The 21469-nt window shown below is 41.6% G+C and overlaps 1 pseudogene; it reads left to right on the top strand.

Moving 5' to 3' along the window:
- The first annotated feature begins 7149 nt into the window (after window positions 1-7149).
- The window catches only part of LOC115142262 (kelch-like protein 32), a 56144-nt pseudogene continuing 41824 nt past the window's right edge, over window positions 7150-21469 (top strand).

Raw genomic sequence — 21469 nt, 5'->3', positions numbered from 1 at the left:
GAGAATTGAGCATTTTTCAAACACCTTGAAACAGCTTTTTTTCTTGCAATCTAGAGGCATAATCTTTATGCTTAATTAAAAAATATATGTTATTTTTTCTGCATATTTTAGGCACAGCTCTTGAGCTGTCTATTTTTTTTTAAGTAAAAAAATATGCTTCTCTGCATCGTATGTTTCTCTGCATCGCTGTTCAAATCTGGATAAAAGATGGAAAGGAAGGTAAGTCTTATTCAGTGCATTTAGTAATTGGTTGCTTTTAGAAAGTCTACCAACCTTGCCAGCAGGCATGCCAGCTAAAATAGTTAGACAAGCTAGCTAACTTGATTGATGTCCTGGTAGCTAGTTAGGAGGTTGGTAGATTGAGAACCTATCTGGGTTAGCGAAAGCCAATTTCATAACATTTCTAGGTGGCTAGTAGAATTACAGAGAAATAAAACAATATTTGCCTTCGGAGAGTATTCAGACTCCTTGACTTTTTCCACATTTGGTTAAGTTACAGCCTTATTCTAAGATTGATTAAATTGTTTTTTCCCCCTCATCAATCTACACACAATACCCTATAATGACAAAGTAAAAACAGGTTTCTAGAAATGTTTTTTTAAAATACATAAATATAATATTTACATAAGTATTCAAACTCTTTACTCAGTACTTTGTTGAAGCCCAAATTGGCAGCGACGTCTTCTTGAGTATGATGCTACAAGCTTGGCACACGTGCATTTGGGGAGTTTCTCCCATTCTTCTCTGCAGATCCTCTCAAGTTTTGTAAGTTTGTATGGGGAGCATTGCTGCACAACTATTTTCGGTCTTGATCCGGTTCAAGTCCGGGCTCTGGCTTGGTCACTCAAGGACATTCAGAAACTTGTCCTGAAGTCAATCCTGCGTTGTCTTAGCTTAGGGACGTTGTCCTGTTGGAATGTGAACATTCACCCAAATCTGAGGTCTGAGTACTCTGGAGCAGGTTTTCATCAATGATCTCTTTGTACTGTACTTTGCTCCATTCATCTTTTTGATGTTGGGTGATTGTGAAGGCCAGGTCATCTGATGCAGCACTCCATCACTCTCTTTCTTGGTCAAATAGCCCTTACACAGCCTGGAGGTGTGTTTTGGGTCATTGTCCTGTTGAAAAACAAATGATAATGCCACTAAGCTCAAACCAAATCGGATGGCGTATCGCTGCAGAATGCTGTGGTAGCCATGCTGGTTAAGTGTGCCTTGAATTCTAAATAAATCACTGACAGTGTCACCAGCAAAGCACCCCCACACCATCACACCTCCTCCTCCATGCTTCACGGTGAGAACCACACATGTGGTGATCATTCATTCACCTACTCTGTGTCTCACAAAGACACGGCGGTTGGAACCAAAAATCTAAAATTTGGGCTTAGCATCCCAAAGGACAGATTTCCACCGGTCTAATGGACATTCTTTGTGCTTGCAAGCAAGTCTCTTCTTATTATTGGTGTCCTTTAGTAGTGGTTTCTTTGCAGCAATTCAACCACAAAGCCCTTATTCCCCCGTCTCCTCTGAACAGTTGATGTTCAGATGTGTCTGTTTCTTGAACTCTGTAAAGCATTTATTTGGGCTGCAATTTCTGAGGCTGGTAACTCTAGCAAACTTATTCTCTGCAGCAGAGGTAACTCTGGGTCTTCCTTTCCTGTGGCCATTTTCATCATTGCGCTTGGTGGTTTTTGCGACTGCAATTGAAGAAACTTTCAAGTTCTTGAAATTGTCCGGATTGACTGCCCTTCTTGTCTTAAAGTAATGATGAACTGTCATTCTTTTTGCTTATTTGAGCTGTTTTTGCCATAATATGGACTTGGTCTTTTACCAAATTTTATTTTTTATTTTTTATTTTTTTATTTCACCTTTATTTAACCAGGTAGGCTAGTTGAGAACAAGTTCTCATTTGCAAATAGGGCTACCTTCTGCATACCACCCATACCTTGTCACAACACAACTGATTGGCTCAAACATATTAAGAAGGAAAGAAATTCCACAAATTAACTTTCAACAAGGCATATCTGTTAATTGAAATCCATTCCAGGTGACTACCTCATAAAGCTGGTTGAGAGAATGCCAAGAGTGTGTAAAGCTATCATCAAGACAAAGATTTGTTTAACACTTTTTTGGTTACAACATGATTCCATATGTGCTATTTCATAATTTTGATGTCTTCACTAATTATTCTACAATGTAGAAAATAGTAAAAATAAAGAAAAACCCTTGAATGAGTAGGTGTGTCCATTCTTTTGACTGGTACTGTTTGAATGTCTCACGCCCTGATCTGCTTCACCTGTCCTTGTGCTCGTCTCCACCCCCCCTCCAGGTGTCGCCCTTCTTCCCAACTATCCCGTGTATTTATACCTGTGTTCTCTGTCTGTTTCTTGCCAGTTAGTCTTGTTCGTTCAAGCTAACCAGCGGTTTTCCCTGTCAGCTCCTATCATTATCCCAGCCTCCCTTTCCTCTTCCTCCTGATTTTGGACCATTGTCTGTCCTGACCCTGTACCCGCCTGACCTCTCCGCCTGTCCCTGACCCTGAGTCCGGCTGCCGTCCTGTACCGTTGCTCCACCTCTGTATTACTGAACTCTGCCTGTCCCTGCGCCTGAGTCTGGCTGCCGTCCTGTACTGTTGCTCCACCTCTGTATTACTGAACTCCGCCTGTCCCTGACCCTGAGTCTGCCTCCCGTCCTGTACCGTTGCTCCACCTCTGTATTACTGAACTCTGCCTGTCCCTGAGTCCGGCTGCCGTCCTGTACCTTTGCCTTAACCTGGATCTTCAACCCCTGCCTGCCTTGACCTGTCTTTGTCTGCCCCTGTTGCTACAATAAACATTGTTACTTCGACAGTCTGCATCTGGGTCTTACTTTGATTCCTGATAATATATGTATATATATTTAAATAGGACAAATCTGAGGGGACAGGTGGACATGTGCCCTATAGGCATGATGCCTCTGCTCCTGTCTTATCTTGGGTCCTGTGTGATCTCATGTAGTCTCTCTCTCTCTCTCTCTCTCTCTCTCTCTCTCTCTCTCTCTCTCTCTCAATGCTCGGCTATGAAAAGCCAACTGACATTTACTCCTGAGGTGTTGACCTGTTGCGCCCTCTATAACCATTGTGATGATTATTTTACCCGGCGGATCATCTATGAACATTTAGACATCTTGAAGAACAATCTGGTCTTAATGGCCATGTACTATTCTTAGTCCATATCTGATTTAAATCTGTTCTTTTTCCTCCAGTGTGAACAGCCAGAAAGCACATGGAATCGGATATTCAAGTCAGACTGATTCATAGCCGTGCGACTTGTCTAAATATTCAAATCTAATTTATTGGCTCTCAAGTGGTTTTTAGAATGTTATTTGGCAAATCTTGTTGCTTGCTAGCTACTCTGTTGACCATTTTGACAAGAACACATGGTAGCTAACAAGCTTGTTAATTGTTTACAAACAAATTAGTGAATGTGCTAGAAAGCTAAACATCTACCTAGCTAGCTAGTTGACTGCTGTGGCTAGCCAAAACGGACTTGTTTTGAAAGTTGGATCATCTTATCCTTTGAAGCTTTAAAAGTGTTCTTACACTATGATTTCGAACATTTAAAGCAGCTGGGAAACGTCCATGGCAGGCATTGTTGTCACCTTAGCTTGCTACATAACTTCTGAGCGATAGGAAGCACAAGCACCACCACCAATCGATCTACGCCACTGCTCACACCCGTCATTACTATGACAACTAGCATAGTCAGGTCAGCAAACTACTGCTGTCTGAACACACACAAGTCCGATTTGGTATTTGTATTTTGTTTTTATTATGGATCCCCATTAACTGCTGCCAAAGCAGCAGTTACACTTCCTGGGTTCTGGCAAAATGAAGGCAGTTATACAATTTTAAAACATTACAACACATTCATAACAGATTTCTCAACACACTAAGGCCCCTACTCCACTACCACATATGTATAACACAAAATCCATGTGTACGTATGTATATCCTGTGTTTGTATGCATGTCTGTGTCTATGTTTGTGTTGCTTCACAGTCCCCGCTGTTCCATAAGGTGTATTGTTATCTGTGTTTTTTTATCTGATTCTACTGCTTGTATCAGTTACCCGATGTGGCATAGAGTTCCAAGTAGTCATGGCTCTATGTAGTACTGTGTGCCTCCCATAGTCTGTTCTGGACTGTGAAGAGATCTCTGGTGGCATATCTTGTGGGGTATGCATGGGTGTCTGAGCTCTGTGCTAATCATTTAAACAGACAGCTCGGTGCTTTCAACATGTACCTTCAACAATACCTTTCACAAATACAAATGTGATGAAGTCAATCTCTCCTCCACTGAGCCAGAAGAGATTGACATGCATATTATTAATATTTGCTCTCTGTGTACATCCAAGGGCCAGCCGTGCTGCCCTGTTCTGAGCCAATTGCAATTTTCCTAAATCCCTATTTGTGGCACCTGACCACACGACTGAACAGTAGTCCAGGTGCGACAAAACTAGAGCCTGCAGGACCTTCCTTGCTGATAGTGCTGTTAAGAAGGTAGAGCAGTGCATTATTATGGACACACTTCTCCCCATCTTAGCTACTGTTGTGTCAGTATGTTATGACCATGACAGTTTACAATCCAGTGTTACTCCATGCAGTTAAGTCACCTCAACTTCCTCCATTTCCACATCATTTATTGCAAGATTTAGTCAAGGTTTAGGGTTTAGTGAATGATTTCAGTAAGTAAGGGGCCCAGACAGCTTTTAGTTTTTGAAATACTAACTTATTCCTTGCCACCCATTCTTAAACTAACAGCTCTTTGTTAAGTGTTGCAGTCATTTCAGTCACTGTAGTAGCTGACGTGTATAGTGTCAAGTCTTCCGCATACATAGACACTCTGGCTTTACTCAAACCCAGTGGCATGTCGTTAGTAAAAGACTGAAAAAAGTAAATGGCCTAGACAGCTGCCCTGGGGAATTCATAATTCTTCCTGGATTATGTTGGAGAGGCTACTATTAAAGAACACCCTCTGTGTTCTGTTAGACAGGTACATTTTGATCCACAATATTTTTTATATATATTTTTTTAGTTATTACTTCTTTATTTAACCAGGTAGGCCATTTGAGAACAAGTTCTCATTTACAACTGCGACCTGGTCAAGATAAAGCAAGGCAGTGCGACAAAAACAACAACACAGAGTTACACATGGGACAAACAAACGTACAGTCAAAAACACAATAGAAAAATCTGTATACAGTGTGTGCAAATGAAGGAAGGAGGTAAGGCAATAAATAGGTCATAGTGGTGATGTAATTACAATTCAGAAATTAATACTGGAGTGATAGATTATGCAGATGAGGATGTGCACGTAGAAATACTGGTGTGCAAAAGAGCAGAAAAACTAAAACAAATATGGGATGAGGTAGGTAGTTGGTAGATGGGCTTTGTACAGCGGCAGCAATTGGTAAGCTGCTCTGACAGCTGATGCTTAAAGGTAGAGAGGGAGATATAAGTCTCCAACTTCAGTGATTTTTTTCAATTTGTTCCAGTCATTGGCAGCAGAGAACTGGAAGGGAAGGAGGCCAAAGTAGGCGTTGGATTTTGGGATGACCAGTGAAATATACCTGCTGGAGCAAGCTATGGGTGGGTGTTGCTATGGTGACCAGTGAGTTGGGATGTATAGCACGGGGTGTAAAGCCATTACACATACGTTTTTCCAGCAGCAGACTATGATCGATAATGTCAAAAGCCACACTGAAGTCCCACAAAACAGCCCCCACAATCTTTTTACTATCAATTTCTCTCAGCCAATCATCAGTCATTTGTGTAAGTGCTGTGCTTGTTGAATGTCCTTCCCTATAAGCGTGCTGAAAGCCAGTTTCAATTACTTTACTGTAAAATAGCACTGGTCAAACACCATTTTTTCCAAAAGTTTACTAAGGGTTGGTAACACAGTGATTGGTCGGCTATTTGAGCCAGTAAAGAGGGCTTTACTATTCTTAGGTAGCAGAATTACATTTGCTTCCCTCCAGGCCTGAGGGCACACACTTTCTAATAGGCTTAAATTGAAGATGTGGCAATATCGTCCTCTATATTATCCTCAGTAATTTTCCATCCAAGTTGTCAGACTCCGGTGGCTTGTTATTGCTGATAGACAACAATCATTTTTTTTTACCTCTTCCACACCCACTTTACAGAATTCAAAATATTACAATTCTTGTCTTTCATAATTTGGTCAGATATACTTGGATGTTTACTATCAGTGTTTGTTGTTGGCATGTCATGCCTAAGTTTGCTTATCTTCCCAATGAAAAAGTAATTAAAGTAGTTAATATCAGTGGGTTTTGTGACGAATGAGCCATCTGATTCAATGAATGATGGAGCTGACTTTGCCTTTTTTCCCAACATTTCATTGAAGATGCTCCAAAGATTTTTTAAATTCATCCTATATGTCATTTATCTTTGTTTCATACAGTAGTGTAGTTTCTTCTTCTTTTTATTCAGTTTAGTCACATGATTTCTCAATTTGCAGTATGCTTGCCAATCGGTTGTGCAGTCAGACTTCCTTTTGTCACATCCCTCCAAACATAACATTTTTCAATTCCTTAACCTCCTATGTGTCACACCCTGATCTGGTTCACCTGTCCTTGTGATTGTCTCCACCCGCTCCAGGTGTTGCTTATTATCCTCTGTGTATATATCCTTGTGTTTCCTGTCGCTCTGTGCCAGTTTGTCTTGTTTTCTAACTCTAATAGAGTTAAGGGCTTGTAAGTAGGCATTTCACGGTAAGGTCTACACCTGTTGAATTTGGCGCATGTGACAAAAAACATTTGATTTGATTTGAAGTATTTACTTTTTTTGTCTATATAATCATCTGCAATGTTGGTAAATGTATCTGCCTGGTTGAAAATGTTCATGTATTTTAAATGGTAAAAATCAAATAAAAAATATAATTAAATCAAGAGCACAAACTGGGATCATGCCACCCATTTCTTGATTGGGCCCATAGACTAGCCTATATATACGTGTATAATAAAATATAACTTCGAGGCCCCATAACCTACTAGACGTACTCATACAACAATTCCATCACTTGATGGCGCTGTATACCACACGACCCAATGCATGTGACCATATCAAGAGGCGGGGTTTGAAATGTGGCAATTTAGCTAACACAATGTAACCATCTCAAGTGTCCAATACAACGGACTGTAAAACCGCAGACTAACTTGGTATTCAGCACTCGTTTCAACTGCTCACCACAAATGCAACAAACGGATATCAAATGGTAGAAAACAGATTGTCAACAAAACGGAACCGCTGAGAGGACAGGGCCAGAGAACAGTCATATGAGGTGGGTAGCTCGTTTGGTGTGCAACATCAGGAGAATATTACTGCATACATGGTTTGGATGGTTATTAAATGCGAGAAGGGCATATTTATACCGGGCAATATTTTTGGGGGGTCAAGTCGGAGACTAGGTTTATGCGGTCAGAACACTTTGGTGAGACTGGAGTTTATCCCAAATACCCCGTGTTTTTTTTCTCTTCTTCTCGGCTGAACGATCCGCTGCCTTGTTGCTAGGAAACCTTTGAGAGCTCTGAGATTTGAAAGTGACAGTGAATGACCAAGGCCTGTGGACTCCTCGGCTGAAACAGGCTAGAGCGCACTGATTATATTCTCACCGCCATCAGACTGCGTCTGTCTAATCTACCGCGCGTGCTTCTCATGCGATGTAAATGGTAGACTACGTTATCCATGTGTAAACACAGCCATGTCATGTTAACGGTCAAACATCGTTCAATTCGCGAGTTATGTATGGACACTATGTTTGGCAATAACGTGTGGTACAGCAAAGTAGGTTAACATGTATCTAAAATGACACTTCTAGTTTTTCAAGCTTTGGACAAGTAGCCTAGCTACTTGTCCAAAGCTTGAAAAACTAGAAGTGTCATTTTCACTGGAGCAGCATAAAAGGCAGGAATTGGACAGGACAGATGTTCTCTTGGTGCCTGTGACCATGCATCTGAAGGTCATGGTGTAGACAGAAATATTGATGGCAGGGCCAGCAAAAACGTAGGTGGGCCAAAATTGAGGCTCTCAAAGAATCATTAAATTATCACAAATGCATAGCGTATCCTACCTTAATGTAATCGATAACACACAACAAACCATCTGACATGTGATTTCACATTACAGACCAAATAGTATTGTAGGCCTATGTAAATCCATGACTCTTGCATTTAACATGATTTAACAATGATTTGATGGCAGTGAGAGGACATGTAGCTCTTGCAATGCAGCATGTAGCAGCCAAAATCAGTATGTCCACCCTGATGCCACATGGGGATGTGGCCTTCCACATTATTCAGAGCAACAAAGCTGAGCTCTTTAGAGGCTGTGCTCTCTTGGACAATGTTTACCTAAAGAACCACCACTGATATTCACCCCCAGCTGATGTATGGCCTAGTACACTTGAAAAAAACAGGTGTCAAGGTCTTTGCTAGGAAACTGAAAGAAACTGCTCTGGGGCAAAGCAAAAACCAAAATAAGAGGAACTCTGCCATACATCCTCCATGACCATCAGCCATCCAGAGAGATCAGCACCACTCTACACCACCGGGCCTCATCCACAGTGGCCAGCTCCACCATCGGCCCCATCTAGAGCAGCCAACACCACTCTGCACCATCGGGCTTCTTCCATAGAGGCTAGCTCGACCCTAAACCACTAGGTTCCTTCCAGAGTGGACAGCACCCCCTTACCTCAATACCCATCCATGCTAACAGGAAAACACCCTAGTCAGAAGAGACCAACTGTCCAGCAAGACATCTATGCAGAAGTGTCACAAAGAATAGAGCACCCTGCTGCAGCTGAACTCAACCAGATAAGGCATCTGCTGAACATTATCTGCAACAAAAATCAGAAATAGAATTTGTTATTATGAGAAATAAAATTATTAGAAATACAGCCTATTATAATGATGAGTTCAGTTTTACATAAGCTACCCAGGAAAGGGTTAAAGTTGGCTCATATACATATTTGCTACACAACAAACATGAGGGTAAAAAAAACAAGAATAACAAGAAAAACAGGCAAACTGAAAAAAAGTACCCTAAGGAAAATCAAAGCCAAAAAGGCATGTCTCTTTTAAATGTGTCCACAGTTTCAGCCACCCTCAGATTCTCTGGCAGGTTATTCCAGAGGCTGGGGGCATAGTAACTAAAGGCTGCCTTTCCATGCCTCTTGGTCCTAGGCTTTGGTAATAGTTAAAAGGCCAGTGCCCGAAGACCTGAGCAACCTACTGGGTACATAACTCAAAAGCATGTCTGATATGTAATGGGGTGCACAATTGCGGGTTGATTTTAAAACTCAATAGAATAATCTTAAAATGTATTCTAAAACTCACAGGCAGCCAGTGCAGAGACTTTTAAACTGGTGTAATGTGTGCAGCATTCTGTATGCTTTGCAGTTAACCAATGGCTTTCTTGGGTAGAACAGACAGGAGAGCGTTAAAGTAGTTCAGCCTGCTTGTAATAAAATCATGGATGAGTCTCTGTATCAGCCTGAGATAGAAATGGCTCTGGTGACACAGAAATGTAAAGTTGTGTATCGTCTGGGTAGCAGTGAAAATCACTCCCATGCTTTCTTATAATGCTGCCAAGTGTAAACATACATAAACTGAACAGTACCGGATCCAAAATTGAACCTTGTGGAACGCCACGCGATATCTATTTTCTCTGAGTTATGTTCACCAAGGGTGACAAACTCTCAACTTGTAAATAGGTCCTAAACCAATTTAAAACTGGACCAGAGAGGCCAACCCACCTCTCCATTCTGTCCAGAAGGAAATCATGGTTAACAGTGTTGAACGCAGCACCTAAATCCAATCTGTCTGTAAACAATTGTTGGAAAAATGACTTGTGTCATGCACAAAGTAATTGTCCTAACCGACTTGCCAAAACTATAGTTTGTTAACAAGAAATTTGTGGAGTGGTTAAAACCCTAGTTTTAATGACTCCAACCTAAGTGTATGTAAACTTCCAACTTCAACTGTATATATTCAGAGCCATATTACTATAACGCTCAGAGAGGGCCATATTCATGTAAAGCTTAAAGAGGACAGAGAGCTGTTTGGCATCTGTGTTGGCTCTAGGATCATTTACCACTTTAACTAAGGATGTCTGTGCTATGGTGGGCATGAAAACCAGATAGGATATATTTTTTTAAATACAGTTGGCACTTATATAATTTAGCTGTTTGAAAACCAATTTCTTCAGAATTATGAAAAATGGAAGGTTGGAGCTGAAGAATCTAGATTACTTTTTCCTCAGAAGGGGTTTTACAATAGCAGTTTTTAGTGCATTGGGGAAAGTGCCTGTGAACAGGAACGGATTAACAATAGCTTGAACTTCAGATATGCAATTAAAAACCTTTTGAAGAAGCTGCTGGATATAGGATCAAGAAGGCAGGTAGAAGGCTTAAGCTGTGATATCACTTTCCTGAGCATGTCGTGTCAACCAGGGACAATAACTCCACAGTGCTTTTGCATGGTAGGCTAGGGCACATATCATCAAACTTCTCATCAGGTCTGGATTTCCAGCCTAACGTTTGTTATCTTATCTCTGAACTATGCTGCAAACTTATCACATTTCGATGTGGAGGAAAGTTCACAGGCTTGTAGGATATATCAGGCTGTCAATGGTCGAGAAGTGCACTCTCAAATTATTCTGATTATTAGTGATCAAGTTAGAAACCTGAGCCCGTCTGGCATTTCCAATTGCCAAGTTTCCAATTGCCAATATGCCAAGTTGCTCTCTCAGAATATTATAGTGGACCTGCAACTTTGACATGCTCCACTTCCGCTCTGCCTTTCTGAAATTTCTCTTTAATTGATTTGTTTCCTCTCAGCCAAGGGGTTCTCCATTCCGATGTGGCCTTTTTCAACATTACTGGAGCTATGGCATCAATGGTTGCCCTTAATTTGCTATTGATGTTATCTACTAAATTATCACAAGAGGAAGGCAGAATAGGTGATGATGTATTGTTCATGAACTCAGTAAAATCTGTAGCAACGTCAGAGGTAAGATAACGTTTCTTAATAATGTGTTCAGTATTACCCTGTGCTATGGGCAACAAGGTAGTAAAAACTGCACAGTGGTGATCAGATAAAGCAACTTCAACAATAGAGGATATGTCAATAGAAAGCCCTTTGGTAGTAACCAGGTCCAGAGTATGTCCACAGGTTGGGCCCGATAACTTGTTGGGTGAAGTCCATAGAGCTCAAAAAGATGAATAAATTCATTGGCCCTGGAGTCAGTCTCTTTGTCAACGTGAATATTAAAATCGCCAAACAATGATTTTATCATAATTCCCAAGGACAATAGTTCAGAGAAATCAGTAAAGAAAGTGGGCAGTACTCTGCTGGCCTATACAGGGTTATAGCCAGCACTAGTGGCTGACATTTAAACAGTATAGCATGATGCTCAAAAGACTGTCACCAAATGAAATGTCCTTACAGCTGAGAGCATTAGTAAAAATAGTGGCTGTCCCCCACCCTTTTCCTTTTTCTGGTAGTATAAAACGCTGTAGTCTGGCAGGGAGGCTTCAATAAGAGCGGCACTACAGTCTGAAGACCGCATGTTTCTCACAAAAACATGGCTATCAACTTTGCGCTCAGTAATGCGGTCATTCACAAGAAAAGTTTTACTAGTTTTTTTTTACCCTTATTTTACTAGGCAAGTCAGTTAAGAACAAATTCTTAATTTCAATGACGGCCTAGGAACAGTGGGTTAACTGCCTGTTCAGGGGCAGAACGACAGATTTTGTACCTTGTCAGCTCGGGGATTTGAACTTGCAACCTTTCGGTTACTAGTCCAAATGCTCTAACCACTAGGCTACCCTGCCGCCCCAAGTGATTGCTCTAACATTTTAAAAGCTCCATATTCAGTGAGTGTAGGCCACTCTGCCCCTGGGGCAGGTAACCAATGGAATAACAGCCAAATTATGAAAATTACAGCCTCGTTTTCTGTCATCCTCCAATCGATCAGAATGGTAGGATATGACAATTTGTATAAACTCACCAGAAGGTGGCGGTAGAGGAACATAAATTAGGTTACTCACAATAACTACAGTGCCATTTCTACAGGAGTTGATATGCTTTCCAAGTCCTCTGTTGCTTATTTTGACAGGGAGGACTGGATCACTACCAGACCCTGTCAGTCAGTCTCTAAAACAGTTTGTGATGTTACTGGAAATAATCCTGGAACCCCTGCGGTTAGGATGAATCCCATCTATTTTTTTTAAACTGCTGATTGCTCCCACAGCAAATCGAAGTTGCCACAAAAGGAGACATTCCTGTCATTACATAGTTCCTTCAGGTACTCGTTTAGAGCAACGAGTCAGCTGAAATGTTCCGAACCCCTCCGATAGCACGGGAGGTGGCCCTGTGCTAGCGTGGTGTTATAAAATATATATTTGTAGTCCTCCCTCAGTTCCTCAGATCGCCTAAAGCAGGTCGTTAAAACCTATGTGAGTGGGCCTCCCGAGTGGCGCAGCAGTCTAAGACACTGCATCGGCGTCCGTATAGCCTGGGGTTCGATCCTAGGCTGTGTCATTACCGGCCGTGACCGTGAGTCCCATAGGGCGGCGCACAATTTGCCCAGCGTTGCCTGGGTTAAGTGAGGTTTTGGCCGGGGCGGGCTTTACTTGGCACATCGGGCTCTACAGACTCCTTGTGGCAGGCTGGGCACCTGCAGGCTAACTTCGGTCGTCAGTTGAACGGTGTCTCCGCCGACACATTGGTGCAGCTGGCTTCCGGGATAAGCGAGCAGGTGTTAAGAAGCGCGGTTTGGCGGGTCATGTTTCTGTGGATGCATCACTCGAGCTTCGCCTTCGCCTGCCCATTGGGGAGTTGCAGCGATGAGACAAGATCGTAATCACAAAATTCCGATGGCGTGGGAAACCCTAGGAAGGTGGAAGATGGCCCTTCTGTCTTGAGTCAGCAACCTCCTGAACTGTGGTGGCCACCGGCTGGTGGTATACTCCCAGGATCCATGCTGACTCCCGGGGCTAGTAGGTCCATCTCAAGCCGGCCAAAGCTGGATTTGATCTTTTTGGATAGATGAAGGGTGGCCAGACTGCCTTCCCTATCTCCTATGCCTTGCGAGTGTCTAGTCTCCCATGGGATGCGGAGTTGAGCTTAACATTTGTCCGTTGCATTGGGACGGATCAACTCTGCCTGACTCATTGACAGCTTTGATATATGAGACATTTATAACTGAGATTCGGTTTGTCTGGGCTACAGCACGTTTGTCTACTTAGAAAGCAAGCAATCCTTTTCTCGCAGCCTAGCGAGCAGTCGGAGGATCTCTTCCATAAGCTGCTTGATGGTGGTGCATTTAGTGCAGACAAATCCCTGTCCCAGTTTTCAGTTACTCCTTACCTTCATCTTGTGATTGTGTGGAAATCATTTCACACCCAGCTGTGGATAAAAACACCAGTGGGCTAGCACTGCTAGCTTTAGCTGATAACCATCAGGAAAACGAAGCAGGCTAACTGCTACTTAACAGGAATCCGGAACACAAACTTGCAGTCCCAGCCTTAAAGGCTAACCGCGTTGCGGAATCCTTTGCAATAAAAACTTTAGCTATGATTTAAAAGAAAACAATTTAATAAAAACAACATTGAGTGTAGACAGTACACTGTTCTGTTGCGCGCACTGATGATGTGTGTAGCCTCAAACAAAGCTCATGAAATTCGTGGCACAGCTAATCTGAGAACATTCATTTTCAGTATTAGACATTTGAGACTCACTTTTACAGCACCTTCGATGATACAGCAGTAGGAATACAAGGATATAACATCTATAAAAAAGACAGGAATGTCTATGGGGTAGGTGTTGATGTACAGTTGAAGTCGGAAGTTTACATACACCTTAGCCAAATACATTTCAACTCAGTTTTTCACAATTTTATTTGAGCTTTTATTGCTTTCATCACATTCCCAGTGAGTCAGAAGTTTACACTCAATTAATATTTGGGAGCATGGCTTTTAAATTGTTTAACTTGGGTCAAATGCTTCGGTAGCCTTCCACAAGGTTCCCATAATAAGTTGGGTGAATTTTGGCCCATTACTCCTGACAAAGCTGGTGTAATTGAGTCAGGTTTGTAGGCCTCCTTGCTCACACACACTTTTTCAGTTCTGCCCACCAATTTTCTATAGGATTGAGGTCAGGGCTTTGTAATGGCCACTCCAATACCTTGACTTGTCCTTAAGCCATTTTTCCACAACTTTTGAAGTATGCTTGGGGTCATTGTCCATTTGGAAGACCCATTTGCGACCAAGTTTTTAACTTCCTGACTGATGTCTTAAGATGTTGCTTCAATATATCCACATCATTTTCCTCCCTCATGATGCCATCTATTTTTTGAAGTGCACCAGTCCCTCCTGCAGCAAAGCACACCCACAACATGATGCGGCCACCCCCATGCTTCATGGTTGGGATGGTGTTCTTCAGCTTGGAAGCGTCCCACTTTTCCCTCCTAATATAACGATGGTCATTATGGCCAAACAGTATTTTTGTTTCATCAGACCAGAGGACATTTCTCCAAAAAGTACAATCTTTGTCCCCATGTGCAGTTGCAAACCTTAGTCTGGCTTTTGTTATGGCAGTTTTGGAGCTGTAGGTACACTTCAACTATGATAGACAAAATGAGGAAAGAAAATCCCCCCAAAATGTTTTGCTCCACTGTATGTGGACCCCAGGAAGAGTAGCTGCTGCATGTGCATTACCTAATAGAAATCTTACTTTTATTTAACATTTTTTTATTTCACCTTTATTTAACCAGGTAGGCCAGTTGAGAACAACTTTTCATTTACAACTGCGACCTGGCCAAGATAAAGCAAAGTAGTGTCACAAAACGTGATACACAAACGTACAGTCAATAACACAATAGAAAAATCTGTATACAGTGTGTGCAAATTAAGGCAATAAATAGGCCATTAGTGATGAAGTAATTACAATTCAGCAATTAACACTGGAGTGATAGATGTGCACATGGGGATGTGCACGTATAAATATTGGGGTGCAAAAGAGCAGAAAAAAACTAAAACAAAACAATATGGGATGAGGTATTTAGTTGGTTGGATGGGCTATTTACAGATGGGCTATGTACAGCTGCAGTGATCGGTAAGCTGCTCTGACAGCTGACTCTTAAAGTTAGTGAGGGAAATATAAATCCCCAGCTTCAGTGATTTTTGCAATTCGTTCCAGTCATTGGCAGCAGAGAACTGGAAGGAAAGGCGGCCAAAGGACGTATTGGCTTTGGGGATGACCAGTGAAATATACCTGCTGGAGCGCACGCTACGGGTGGGTGTTGCTATGGTGACCAGTGAGCTGAGATAAGGCAGAGCGAGGACCAGCCGACGAGGACTAGCTGATGAGGGCATACAGGTCGCAGTGGTGGGTAGTATATGGGGCTTTGATGAGAAAACGGATGGCACTGTGATAGACTGCATACAATTAGCTGAGTAGAGTGCTGGAGGCTTTTTGTAAATGACATCGCCGAAGTCGAGGATCGGTAGGATGGTCAGTTTTACGAGGATATGTTTGGCTGCATGAGTGAAGGAGGCTTTGTTGCGAAATAAGAAGCCAACTCTAGATTTAATTTTGGATTGGAGATGCTTAATATGAGTCTGGAAGGAGAGTTTACAGTCTAGCCAGACACCTAGGTATTTATAGTTGTCCAAGTCAGAACCGTCCAGAGTAGTGATGCTAGTCGGGCGGGTGGGTGCAGGCAGCGATCGGTTGAAGAGCATGCATTTTGTTTTACTAGCATTTAAGAGCAGTTGGACGTCACGGAAGGAGTATATTGCATTGAAGCTTGTTTGGAGGTTAACACAGTGTCCAAAGAAGGGCCAGATCAAAACATGCAGCTCTCATAGACACATAATAAACTATAGGCCTAGTTGAATTAATGAGACGGAGACTAGAACATAATGCCCTGATAGATTGTGTCATGCCGTTGCCCTCTTTGGGAACAGCAAGCCCCATCCTCCTCTCCCTGTCTCCTACACCCAGGCTGCTGTGGTCAGAGAGAGGTCTTAATCTCCTCCAGGAATTTATCTCCTCATGGCCACTGTAGAGACAGAGTGAATTTTCATAGAGAACAAAGGAATTTCTTCCACTGCACAGAACAGAGAAGGTATAAAAGCTCGGTGAAGAATCCAGCTACGAACTGGTCCTTTTGGTACAATTAATCAGAAGACTATTGATCAGATATGAAAATATCTGAAAAGTTATATTAGGAAAATTATAACTTTGTAATCTGAATATTTTCTTTGGTGCCCCGACTTCCTAGTTAATTACAGTAACATGATTAATCAGTTTAATCGCGTAATAATAACTACAGAGTCATTTGATAAAGATTCATCTTCAGTTTAATGATGCCAAAGACGCAACATATGTGCGAGGAATCTAAAATAGAATTGCACTTTGCTGTGGAATTCTATATATCAATTGTGCAAACAGAACTGTACAAACAGACTGCTTTCTATACAAATTGGTTGTGTGTGTATTCCCATTTGAAGAGGCTACAGAGCACCTTCGGTCGTGTGTCGTTAGCGTCAGTGAGTGAACCATTCCAGATTTAGCCAGTTAGGCCAAACGGTACTACTTCGGTCAGTCAATATTAATTCATAGAGCCAGTAAGGTTCGGAATTAGAGGGTAGATCTTCGGCATACGAGCCGCATTATTTTGTCCGTCTACCGCATTAAGCAAGTGTGTACAGACCACAGGCATATCTGTATTTATGTACAGTGTCGCTCCGTTAAAAATAACGCTATGTCGAATGGGTTAATGTGAGATGTCACTAGTAAACCCACCCTTTCCATGGTGAGAGGACCCTATTTTGTGCTTGGAAGTAAGATTTCTGAACAAAGTAGGATTAGCTTGTACGAGATGCTAAGCTAACAAAGGGGGGACTTTTTTCACTTCCTGTGTTCCGTCGCCCAAGGCGGAGGAATTTAAACGGAAGTCCCGCCCTTTGTACTTCCATTTGATTTCAGCATTCTGCATCACTGGTGGTGAAGAATCGCAAGTACATCTCTTTTAAGAAGTTTTAGCTGCAGGGACACTATTGAGTAGCTTGGATGAAAGGTGCCCAGAGTAAACGGCCTGCTCCTCAGTCTCAGTTGTTAATATATGCATATTATTAGTAGTATTGGATAGAAAACACTCTGAAGTTACTGAAACTGTTTGAATGATGTCTGTGAGTATAACAGAACTCATATGGCAGGCAAGAACCTGAGAAGAAATCAAAACAGGAGGTGAGATCTGAGGTTGGTATATTTTCAAACCATTGCCTATTGAAATCTCTGTTCGATATGAATGAAGATTCACTTCCTAGGGCTTTCACTAGATGTCATCCGTCTATAGAAATTTGAATGAGGCTTCTACTGTGTTGTGGAACTGAATAAGAACAGAATGCATCAGACTACTGGCAGAGAGCCAGTTCCAGGTCACGCGCATAGCACATGTTATCTTCCTGCGTTCCGTTCCTCCTCAAGACACAAAGTAATTCTCCGGTTGGAACTTTATTGAAGATATATGATAAAAACATCCTAATAATTGACTCTGTACTTAGTTTGAAATGTTTCTTCGACCTGTAATATAACATAATATAATATTGACTATTGTTCTGAGCGCCGTCTCAGATTATTGCATGATTTGCTTTTTCCCTAAAGCTTTTCTTAAATCTGACACAGCGGTTGCATTAAGGATAGGTATATCTATAATTCCATGTGTATAACTTGTATTATCATCTACATTTATGAGGAGTAAGATTCAACAGACAATGTGGCTATGCAAAATCACTGGATGTTTTTGGAACTAGTGAATGTAATGCGCCAATGTAAACTCAGATTTTTTATATATAAATATGAACTTTATCAAACAAAACATACATGTATTGTGTAACATGAAGTCCTATGAGTGTCATCTGATGAAGATCATCAAAGTTTAGTGATGAATGTTTATCTCTTTGTGCTTTTTGTGACTCCTCTCTTTGGCTGGGAAAATGGCTGTTTTTATTGTGGTTTGGTGGTGACCTAACATAATCGTTTGTAGTGCTTTCGCTGAAAAGCATATTTGAAATCGGACACTGGTGAGATTAAAAACAAAACTACCTTTCAAACAGTATAAGATACATGTATGTTTGAGGACTTTTAATTATGTGATTTCTGTTGTTTTGAATTTGGCGCCCTGCACTTTCACTGGCTGTTGTCATATCATCCCGTTAACGGAATTGCAGCCCAAACAGGTTAACAATGTCTACACTGTATTTCTGATCAATTTGATGTTATTTTAACGGACACAAAGATTGCTTTTCTTTTAAAGACAAAGGATATTTCTAAGTGACCCCAAACTATTGAACAGCAGTATATAACCTTTCCCTGTGGTTCTCCACCCACGCACTATAGTTAGGCCATTGATCATTTAATTGATATCACACAATACATTGTAGGCACACTTGATCTCCCACACCCAGCAGAGAATTGCACTTGGTTTGCATTTTGACTAAGAAAGTTATCTTCACTAAGAAAAGGTTGTTGGCCACTGTTCTATACAGTCTATAGCATACTTTTATAATTTACACTTCCTTTGATGTTGTTTAATATGCAGCATGTAACCAAATGCAAACCGGATCTACTTTGATTGACCTCCGTGACCGTGGTTGGTTACATTTGTGGCTGCCTAGCCTACTATCTCCAGTGATCTGATATGACTTGGCAACTGTCGTGTCTTTTGCATCATTAAACTGAAGACAAATCTTTATCAAAGGACTCTGTGTAATTATTATTACGCGATTAAACATGTAATTAATTAACTAGGAAGTCGGGGCACCAAGGAAAATATTCAGATTACAAAGTTATAATTTCCCTAAATATAACTTTTCAGATATCTTCATACCTACTCAATAGTCTTCTGATTAATAAATTCTTCTTTATTTTACCTCACATTAGTCTCATTCCAAACGTCGTAAATTGTTTGTTATCTGCACAAACCCAGTCTTCACAATGAGTCATCCATACATTAATTGTCTTAAAATTATTTATTTACTAACCAAGTAATTCACAGAAATGCATAAACAAACAGTAGATAGTTACAAGGAAATGATAGCGGAGTTTCCCTAGTGGGATAAACCGGCATTGCGGCTTGGTGTACAAAAGGGAAGTGGGGGTCGACTGAGATAAGACAACACACAGTTGATAATTATAACAATTGAAATGCTAATCCTTTGCACATGAACGCTCACTCATTCGGGAACAATTGCAATCAATATATATATATATGTGTCATCAGGGTCTCTGTTGACAAGTTTGTTTCCATTGGAGAGTTTGTCCGCCCTCTCTGTCGTGGTTAGAATGGATAGTTCAGAGTGACATTCATTCAGGTTGTTATGGATAGATGTTTCGGCGGTTGTCAGTCTTTGCGTTCAATGATACCAAATTCCTAGCTGCAGACTAGTAATTAATATCAAAGACTTCTTATTCTGTCGGTATCGATGGTCTAAGAGTTTAACCACGTGGGATGGTTAAAAGATTCAGCAGTCTGGTCTGCAACCTTTGTCCTCTTGTAATTAAGAGCAACATGGTCTGTTGAGAAATTCTCAAGGTGGGGGTTATATTCGGAATTGCAGAAAAGAGCCTGTCCCAGGATGCCCGACCATAACTGGGCTCATGGGCGGTCTTCTGATTTAGTTAAACTCCAAAGGGAATTGGAGTTTCCTTCATTAAACAGTCCAAAATTACATTACACAATTTCACAAACAGTATCAACCTCACTCATTCATCTTACACAACAATTAGATGTAAGCCTCATATCTGAGGCTATTATATAAACAGCGTTATGGTAATGTGGCCGTATTGTCTCCCATGAGTTTCACAAAATTGCACCCAACGGACCCGTTCGTAGCTGGATTCTTTACCGATATTTTATACCTTCTCCAGAACATAAATGTTGTCCGGTTCTCCAGTTCTGTGAGGTGGAAGAAATTCCTTTGTTCTCTATGAAATTCACTCTGTCTCTATACTTGTGGCCATGAGGAGATAATCTCCTCCAGGAATTTACGACCTCTTTCTGACCACAGCAGCCTGGGTGTAGGAGACAGGGAGAGGGGGATGGGGCTTGCTGTACCCAAAGAGGGCAATGTCATGACATACCCCCCCTGGTGGTTTGGATCTTGTTTGTCGTTACAAATCAACATAAAATCATGACCACATGATGTCCTGTTTGTAGATCATCGTTGCAGTCCCCTCTGGTGGTTGAACTTGGTAGGCTTCTCTGAGAGCGGACCAGTCCACCACAAGAATGGGCAGTTGTTGTCCGGTTGGTGATCGCCGTTGCGATCCCATCTAGTGGTTTACCTTGGTAGGTTCCCTGGAAGCTCAAAGTACCCCAGGAAGGGGGTGTCCTGGTTGGTGATCGCCGTTGCGGTCCCCCCCTCTGGTGGTTTACCTTGGTAGGCTCTCTGACAAAGGGGCATGCCGCCACAAGGATGGACCGTGGGTGTCCGGATTTGGGGTCGCCGTTCCGGACCTGTCGTCTGGTCGTCATCCAGTAACTTAGGCAGATGTTAACAATGCACACACACTCATGAAATATATAGAATTACATTCATTCCCCAATGAGCGGCGTTGTGGCACTAAGTGATGGTTGTATGGGGACTTTGTTTATGGCTCTATCACTTCCTAAGTGTCAAAGGAACTGAACCGAAAAGGAATGAAATCATAAACAAAAGATATACAAAATTGAGTTCTCACACAAAAATCATCTAATTGTATTCTATATATGTCCAATGTTCTGGCAAAATGACCTTCATGGCATTGTCTCTAATGCTATATCTAGGGTTTTCCTACTTGGTGTGTTGCTTAGGCACTATCCTAAGTTGATAACTATATGATAAGTATACAGTTGTAAGTCACTAGTTTTGGGCAGTCTACAGGAATGACCTATGGACTTCTGGGAAGAAAACTGGTGAGTGCTGAAGATTCAAAGGCCTAGAAGTAAATGTTCAACTTTACGAAGGCTGGTATTTGGCTTGGACCCTTAATTGATCCTAGCATAAATCTTAAATGGATGTTCCGTTGTGCATGTGCGTTTATGCTTACACAAGCGAGCATGTCAAGGGAAGAAAACCAAGTATCTTGGCAGATTACATCTTGTTCAGAATGAGTCTGATGTAGTCAGGTCATTTTCAGGTCAATGCCTGGAGGTCAGTCAGAATTGGTGTCGAGTGAGTCTGTAGTAGTTTTTACTACAAGTCACTGTGTTTTCCACTATTGTAGTGGTGATAGGTAAGAATTCTATTTCATAGCTATGTTATCCACGGAGGAGCTAACCTCACGACGGAAGTATTGGACCAGTCGTATGTGGTGTGATCATGGTTAATGATTCTAATAATTTTCCTCCTGAATGGAGGATTC

Source organism: Oncorhynchus nerka, linkage group LG14 (assembly GCF_034236695.1).
Source record: "Oncorhynchus nerka isolate Pitt River linkage group LG14, Oner_Uvic_2.0, whole genome shotgun sequence".
Taxonomy (NCBI): Eukaryota; Metazoa; Chordata; class Actinopteri; order Salmoniformes; family Salmonidae; genus Oncorhynchus; species Oncorhynchus nerka.
The sequence above is the reverse complement of the archived record's forward strand: the minus strand, read 5'-3'. Positions and strand labels throughout refer to the sequence as shown.